The sequence below is a fragment of the Nicotiana attenuata genome, unplaced genomic scaffold (assembly GCF_001879085.1).
Source record: "Nicotiana attenuata strain UT unplaced genomic scaffold, NIATTr2, whole genome shotgun sequence".
In the NCBI taxonomy this organism is placed as follows: Eukaryota; Viridiplantae; Streptophyta; class Magnoliopsida; order Solanales; family Solanaceae; genus Nicotiana; species Nicotiana attenuata.
The window spans coordinates 90740-98721 of record NW_017671740.1 but is presented as its reverse complement, the minus strand read 5'-3'; positions in this window follow the sequence as shown (position 1 = coordinate 98721).

Below are 7982 nucleotides of genomic sequence, written 5' to 3'. Positions count from 1 at the left end.
TTTTATTTTTATTATTTGGTTGGAAAGAATAAAATTTTATATATCAAACTATACTATTACAAGTAGCGTCTCCTTGCACATATTTATCACATATTTAAACAAAAATAGTTCCTAATTTGTCTACATCTAATATGTAGCATCCGAATATGCTATGTTATTATCAGTTGTAAACACCCTTAAGTTTGGTTATTGACACTTTAGTCCCATAGTCTTTACTTTTCAATTAAGTCCTTTTGAATTGTACGTTCTAGAAGACTGGACAATTATCATTTTGTTAGCTTGGTTGTTACATTCGTAGTTGTCCTTTTCTGTGTTATTTAGAGCCTCAATCACTGTATTCAGAGTATCTGATGAAATGAAACCTTTTACCTTTTTTCTGAATTTATTCTTGTCTTTATTATTTTATTTTTTTGCTTCATAGAGTACTACAATTTGATATCAGAGCCAGGTTACCAATGTAAAAATAGGGCTGTCAATGCAATGGAAAATAGGGAATTCGTAGATGCCAATGAAGAGGTAGTAGAGCCTGAGTTGAGAGAGGTTGAGGACCAAGTACAAGAAGAAAGCCACTTTGAATGTGATATTGGGTCGAAGTAAAGCTCCATCAACCATCAAACGTATGGGCTTAATGTGAGGCCAAAAGGTGGTGGTACTAATTGATAGCGGATCAACTCATAGTTTTGTCGACTCACAAGTGACAAAATCATGCTCAACATTAATTGAGGATCTAGATCGGCCCATGCAAATCAAAGCTGCTAATGGTCAATACTTACATTGCAAGCAAAAATGTCGTAATTTAGAATGGAAAATGCAGGACTTAAGTTTCAACTTTAATTTTGGAGTCCTCAAAGTTGGTGGATGCGACATTGTGCTAGGGGTGGATTGGGTGGATATAGTGTCCCCAGTAGTGTTACACACTCGTCCTCACAATATATCTTTCGTGTATGGTTCCGAATGGGTGACTTCCCTGAGTAATCAGGAGGAGGGAAGTATGTCTGATGTGGACACGAGAGCTATTTCGAAGTTAATTAGCAATGGTCAATATAACTTTATAACTCAGATGTTCCTAATGGTTTGTGCGGGTAAAAGTAAAGAGTTGATACCCCAAACAGTGAAGAAATTAATGGGCTTGTATGAAGAATTATTTCAGGATCCCAAAAGCTTGCCCCAAACTTGTGAGTGTTACCACGCAATTGAACTACTTCCTGGTTCAAAGCCCATTAATCTAAGGTCATACCGTTATTCCTTTCAACAGAAAAATGCAATTGAGGAGATTGTTGCTGGAAAAAAATGCAATTGAAAAGATTATTGTTGAAATATTGAAAGCCCAAACAGTGACCAATAGTGTTTCTCATTTTGCTTCCCCAGTTCTTTTAGTGAAAAAGAAAGATTCGAGTTTGAGAATGTGTGTGGATTACAAAAAATTGAATGACATCACTATTAAAACAAGTACCTCATACCAGTGGTAGAGGATCTATTACACGAGCAATATGGAGCTCAAATTTTTTCCAAATTGGACCTAAGGTCGGGCTATCACCAGATTCACGAAGAAGGAAAAAATAGCTTTTCACACTCATCATGGATTGTGGGAATTTAGAGTCATGTCCTTTGGGCTAACTAACGCTTTAGCCACTTTTCAAGCCTTAATGCACAAGATTTTTGGGTCATTTCTTAGGCAATTCGTGTTAGTGTTCTTTGACGATATACTGGTATATAGCAGATCATTACAAGAACATGTCAAACATTTACATATGGCGTACGATTTATTAAAGGCCAGCCAGTTGTTCATTAAGAAATCAAAGTGCAATTTTGGCCAAAATCAAGTCGAGTACTTGGGACATGTTAGCTCTAGTAAAGGGGTTGATACCGATTATGCTAAAGTTGAGGCCATGCTAAATTGGGCCATGCCCAAATTTATAAAGGAGTTAAGGGGATTTTTAGGCCTTAATGGATATTATCATAGGTTTGTCAAAAAATTTGCCATCATTAGCAAACCTCTGACTAACCTATTAAAGAAAGAAAACTTTCACTGGGAGACTGAAGCAACCCAAGCCTTTGAAGAATAGAAATAAGCTATGCGTCAGGCACCAGTATTGGCATTAACTAATTTTTCAATACTATTTGTGGTAGAGGTTGATGCTAGCGAGAAACGAATTGGGGCAGTCATTATGCAAAATGGTAGGCCTATTGCATTTATCAGTCAGGTATTGAGTTCTAGGCACTTGGTACTTTCCATGTACGAAAAGGAGCTAATTGCATTATTACATGCAGTGGAAAAATGGCGTCATTACTTACAGTCTAATCATTTTATCATCAAGACCGTTCATTTTAGCTCAAATTTTGAAAGATCAAAGGATCACTACATCGCTACAGCACAAGGGAATTACCAAGCTGCTAGGTCTCAATTATAAAATACAGTACCGCAAGAGGGCTGAAAATGTAGTTACGGATGCTCTTTCCAGAAAGTTTGATGAAGGAGAACATGCTGGGCTCATAGTAGTTCAGCCAAAATGGGCTGAGGATGTAATCAACAGTTACCAAGATGACCCAGTGGCCCAAGAATTCATCACTCAACTGAGTGTTGATGCTGATGCAATTCAAGGTATGCAATTGAAGTGCGGTATCCTCAAGCAGAATGATAAGGTGTGGGTTGGGAGCTATGGTTTCATCCGCCAAAAACTTATTAATTAGATGCACTCAACTCCCTGGGTGGAGCAGGTTGGATGAGATAGAGGCTAGCTTCGGGGGTTTTATGCGATAAGAATGTGCCGCCTAGATTTAAGGGTAAATTTTACAAGGTGGTGGTTAGACCGGCTATGTTGTATGGAGCTGAGTGTTGGCTTGTCAAGAAGTTCCATATCTAGAAGATGAGCGTGGCTGAAATGAGGATGTTGAGATGGATGTGTGGACATACCAGAAAAGACAAGATCAGGAATGAAGTTATTAGGGACAAGGTGGGAGTGGCATCGGTGGAAGCCAAGTTGCGGGAATGGAGGCTGTGATGGTTTGGGCATGTGAGAAGGAGAGACATAGATGCCCCGGTTAGGATGTGTGAGAGGTTGACCATGGCGGGCTTGAGGAAGGGCAGGGGTAGGCCAAAGAAGTATTGGGGAGAGGTGATTAGACATGACATGTCGGCGCTTCACCTAACTGAGGACATGACTAGCGATAGGAAGGTATGGAGGTCGGGGATTAAGGTGGTGGGTTGACAGGTAGTTTTGAGTTTCTCCTAGGTCACCAATAGTACTAATATTATTCTTGTTGTTGGTTGAATGTTACTTCCTTTTAGTTTGTTATTATATCTAGCACTTAGCAAACAAGTCCAGTGTTTTTGTAAATTGTTATTGAAAATTATTGCTCCCTGATTATTATTATTATTTGATGCTACTGTTTCTCCTTTTTACTGGAAATTTTTGCTCCCTGATTGTTACTATCTGATGCTACTTTTTCTCCTCTTTTTCCTTATCGTCTTTTGTCTCCCTCATCTGTCTTTCTCCCCCCCCCCCCCCCCCTTCTTTCTTTCTTTCTTTCTTCTTCTTCTTCTTCCTTTCCACCTTCTCTTGAGCCGATGGTCTATCNCCCCCCCCCCCCCCTTCTTCTTCTTCTTCTTCTTCTTCTTCTTCTTCTTCTTCACCTTCTCTCGAGCCGAGGGTCTATCGAAAATAGCCTCTCTACCTCCCAGGTAGTGGTAAGGTCTGCGTACACATTACCCATCCTATACCCCACTTGTAGGATGATACTGGTATGTTGTTGTTGTAGTAGTACTCAACTCCCTAGGGTGGTCATTCGGGAGTACATGGAACACAACAAAGACTAAGAGCATTATTCTACTGACCTACACTCTTACAAGATGTGAAGAAGCAGGTGGTTAAATGTGAAACCTGTCAAAGAAATAAAGGAAAAAGTGTAGCCTATCCGGGACTCTTACAGCCTTTGCCAATTCCATCGAGGGCATGATAACACATAGCAATGAATTTTATTAATGGATTGCCTAAATCACATGGAAAAAATTTAGTACTGGTAATCGACAGGTATACAAAGTTTGACCATTTCTTTGCATTAACACATCCTTATACTGCTACTCAAATTGCACAAATATTCTTGGATAATGTATGCAAATTACATGGACAACCTAGCTTAATTGTCTCTGGTAGAGACCCCATTTTTCTGAGCAATTTTCGGAAAGAATTGTTTAAATGTTGGAAGGTTCATCTCAAGCCAAGCACAACTTATCACCCTCAAACTGACGGCCAATCAGAAAGATTAAATCGTTGCCTAAAGACCTACCTCCGGTGTATGACAGGGCAAAAACAGTCTGAGTGGAGACAGTGGTTATCACTTGCAGAGTGCTGGTATAACTTCAATTTTCAATCAGCAATCGGCATAACTCCTTTTAGGGCCTAGTACGGCTATGATCCAACCCATCCCACCTTCGATTTGATTGCTCAATCCAAGCTAGAAGCAGTTGATGTAGTGCTGCGTGAAAGGCAACTAATGACCAGAGTGTTACAGGACAATTTGTCAAAAGTACAAGCAAAAATGAATGTCTATGCAGATGGAAAAAGAAAAGATCGCAACTTTGAAATTGGTGATTGGGTATTCTTAAAGTTACAACCTTATTGTCAATCATCAGTGTCCGTTCGTAAGAATCTAAAACTCTCTACTTGATATTTTGGACCTTATGAAGTGACTCAAAAAATTGGATCAATAGCTTACGAGCTTAAGCTACCTGAATGATCAAAAATCCATCCGGTCTTCCATGTGTCGCAACTGGAAAAGAAAGTTGGGGAAAAGGTACTTCCTACTCAAGATCCTCCATACTGCACCAATGATGGACATATTTTGACGGAACCAATCCAGATTTTGGATCGCAGGATGGTGTAGAAGAAAAACAAAGATGTGGTTGAAGTTCTAGTTCAGTGGGCAAATCTTGCACCTAAAGAAGCTACTTGGGAGGAGTATTCATTTTTGAAGAGTCAATTTCGATGGAGTGTAGCATCTGACTATGTTATGTTATTATCAGCTGTGAACACCCTTAAGTCTGGTTACTACCACTTTAGTCTCATAGTCTTTTACTTTTCAATTTAGTCTTTTTGTCTTGTAGGTTCTAGAAGACCGAACAGTTATCATTTTGTTAGCTTCGTTGTTACATTCTTAGTTGTCCTTTTCTTTGTTATTTAGAGCCCCAGCCATTGTATACAGAGTATCTGATGAAATAAAATCTTTTACCTTTTTCTGAATTTATTCTTGTCTTTATTATTTTCTTGCTTCATAGTAGCTAAGTGCTACATAATACGTTTGAGGTACACATAGAAAAAACGACAACAAATTATGATATTAGTAGTAGTAGTCTGCTTGACATGTTTTTGGGATTTCTTATTCAGTATTCGATAATTGTATTAGGGCTTGGCAAATTCATATTCGCACCGTGCAAGATCGATTAAAGGAGAAAGCGTTTCTAATATTTCAAAAAGAATGTCTTTAATTCCTTCTAGTAAAATTGTTGATGGAGTAAAGTGATAGCTTCATTTTGGAGTATTACTTTATGTTCTTTAGACATACCATTTGCAGATATTGAAAGTGGTTAGTTGGAAAATGTAACTTTGATATGAAAGAAGAATTCAAAAAAAAAAAAAAAAAAAAAAGCATATGGAATCTATGGGTACATAATAAATAGGAACTTAGCATCTCAACAAGCTCAGACTATAGAAACCAAAGCATTAATTAGCTTGAGTATTAATTGCTTAAATATTTTTCAAATGCTAAAACCTTCAGATCTAATCTAGAGACCATAAGCAAAGTGAACAAATTGATTAGTTGACTAATTGCTTCAAGAAAATTAAACTCATCCAATAAATTAATTTCTAAATAAATCTGATATTTCTCATCTAGAGACTAGAGATGTTCCCTGTTGTATTTTGAATATTCTTTGTGAAAAGGGAAAAAACAAACAACTCAACATATCAAATAGAATTTTATGTTGAGATTTTTTTGTTTTTGGAAATTTTTATGCGGAGATTAATACTCTAATTCTAATATTACCAACCACACGAGGCCTCTAATTTATAAGCTATGTTGGATTTTGTATCGAAATTAACTATAAAATGAGTTTTTTTTTTTTTTTTTTGTCTAATTCTTTATCCAAATGGCCAAGGGGTGTCAAATTCCCTTGTTTTATAGAGAGGACAATTCTGGGCTGGGCTCTTATAGTTAGGTTAGTGGTGTTCAGCCCATTACAGATAGGCTTGGGTTTGTCCAAAACATGGTAACAATAGCACGGGCTAGCCAGTTTTTGGACTGGTCATTCAAAAATAGCTAGCGTTTGCAAAATTGAAAAACAGCCACTATTTTGCTGCAACACGGAAAGTTCCATCATAATATACTGGAGATCGGTGCACCTGTGTATGAACTTTCAGCATATTATGCTGAAACTCCAACACGCGGAAAGGTCCAGTATAATATACTGGATATTAGAGCACCTGTGTATGAACTTCCAGCATATTATGCTGGACCGATATATTATACTGGAGTTCCAGTATATTATACTGAAGTATTTTCCGGATTTTGAATAACGTTTTCGTTCANGTTGAGAGTCCGTAAATAGTGAGAAAAGGGTAGCCAATTATAAATGGAAGCTTGTGGACCAGTGACAACAACAAAACCAGCGACCAAAAGCAATGGCAAAATAAACCATAAAAGCTTTAAAGAAGTTGACGACCATGCCATTATTCTTCTTTTTCTTCTTCTTCTTTGCCTTTCTGTTCTTACTTTTTCTCTTTTACTTTTCTTCTTCGTTTGATGATTTTGTTAGAGTTTCTGTGAAAGAGATTAATGAATGAATGAATGAAGGGAAAAAAGGCAAAGTTTGGCTTTGGTGTCATGTGGAATTTCTCATGCAAAAATGGTAACAAGTTGTAATTTTAATTTGACTAATTGATTCCTTACCATTTTATTGTGCAATGGATATCTTCCTTTAATATTGTCCTACCGCTCAAATTATAGTAATTCCTCCATCTCTTTTAATATACTCTAAATTTTGTGTTTTACCTTTACGAAAAGTGCAGGAAAGAGAACCCCGGAAGAGAACTCTAAATTTTTCACGAAAAATTATATATATGTTATAAATAGAATTTTATTTATGGTGAATGTCTATATTTAGAGAGATTCTAGGGTTCATTGCTTGGTGGCTAAGTCAATCTATCCATATAAATAGAGGGTTATATTCTATTGTAATTGATCACAAATCAATAAGAATGCTCTCCCTCTACTTTTCTCTGCACTACTCTTCTTCTTCTTTTATTGTTTCATAACATGTTATCAGCACGAGACTCTAACCAATTGAGTAGAAGCTTTGGGATTGAGCATAATGATTGTCAATTATTTCATGAACTTCCTTCATGATTAAATTATGGATTTAAGATAAGTATTTTACTTTATTTTTCTCTTTTAAATTCTTGAAATTGTATAATTTGATTTTATATACAAGCAAAGACAACAAAGTTTGATTATAACTCTAATGGAGTTCGTAAGAAATTATAATCACCTGAAGTGGTAAAATTTCTACGTCTTGCCATCGTAAGAAATTATAATCGTCATCATTGTGATAATGAGAACAATAAGGATTCTCAAAATAATCCTTCACTCTGTGAAATTAATATTTGTCAACGATTTGACATGAGATTTTATAAAGCACATATAGATGATTATGGTCCATTCATGATGTGAATGTGACAACATCTGATTTATGAATACATATTCATTCTTGTAAGAATATGAATGTGCTAGTGGTAGTGAATATACCACACTCACCTCTAGAAGGAGGTTTGAGATGATATACGAAAATAATGTCATTATTATGGCATGAATGGTCATTGGTCGCGTACCTATTGCACGCCAAAATATTTTGGCAATATGATTATTAAAGAATAACATTAATGCAAGAAACATATCTTGCATATAATTTTTGACCATTAACCATAAAT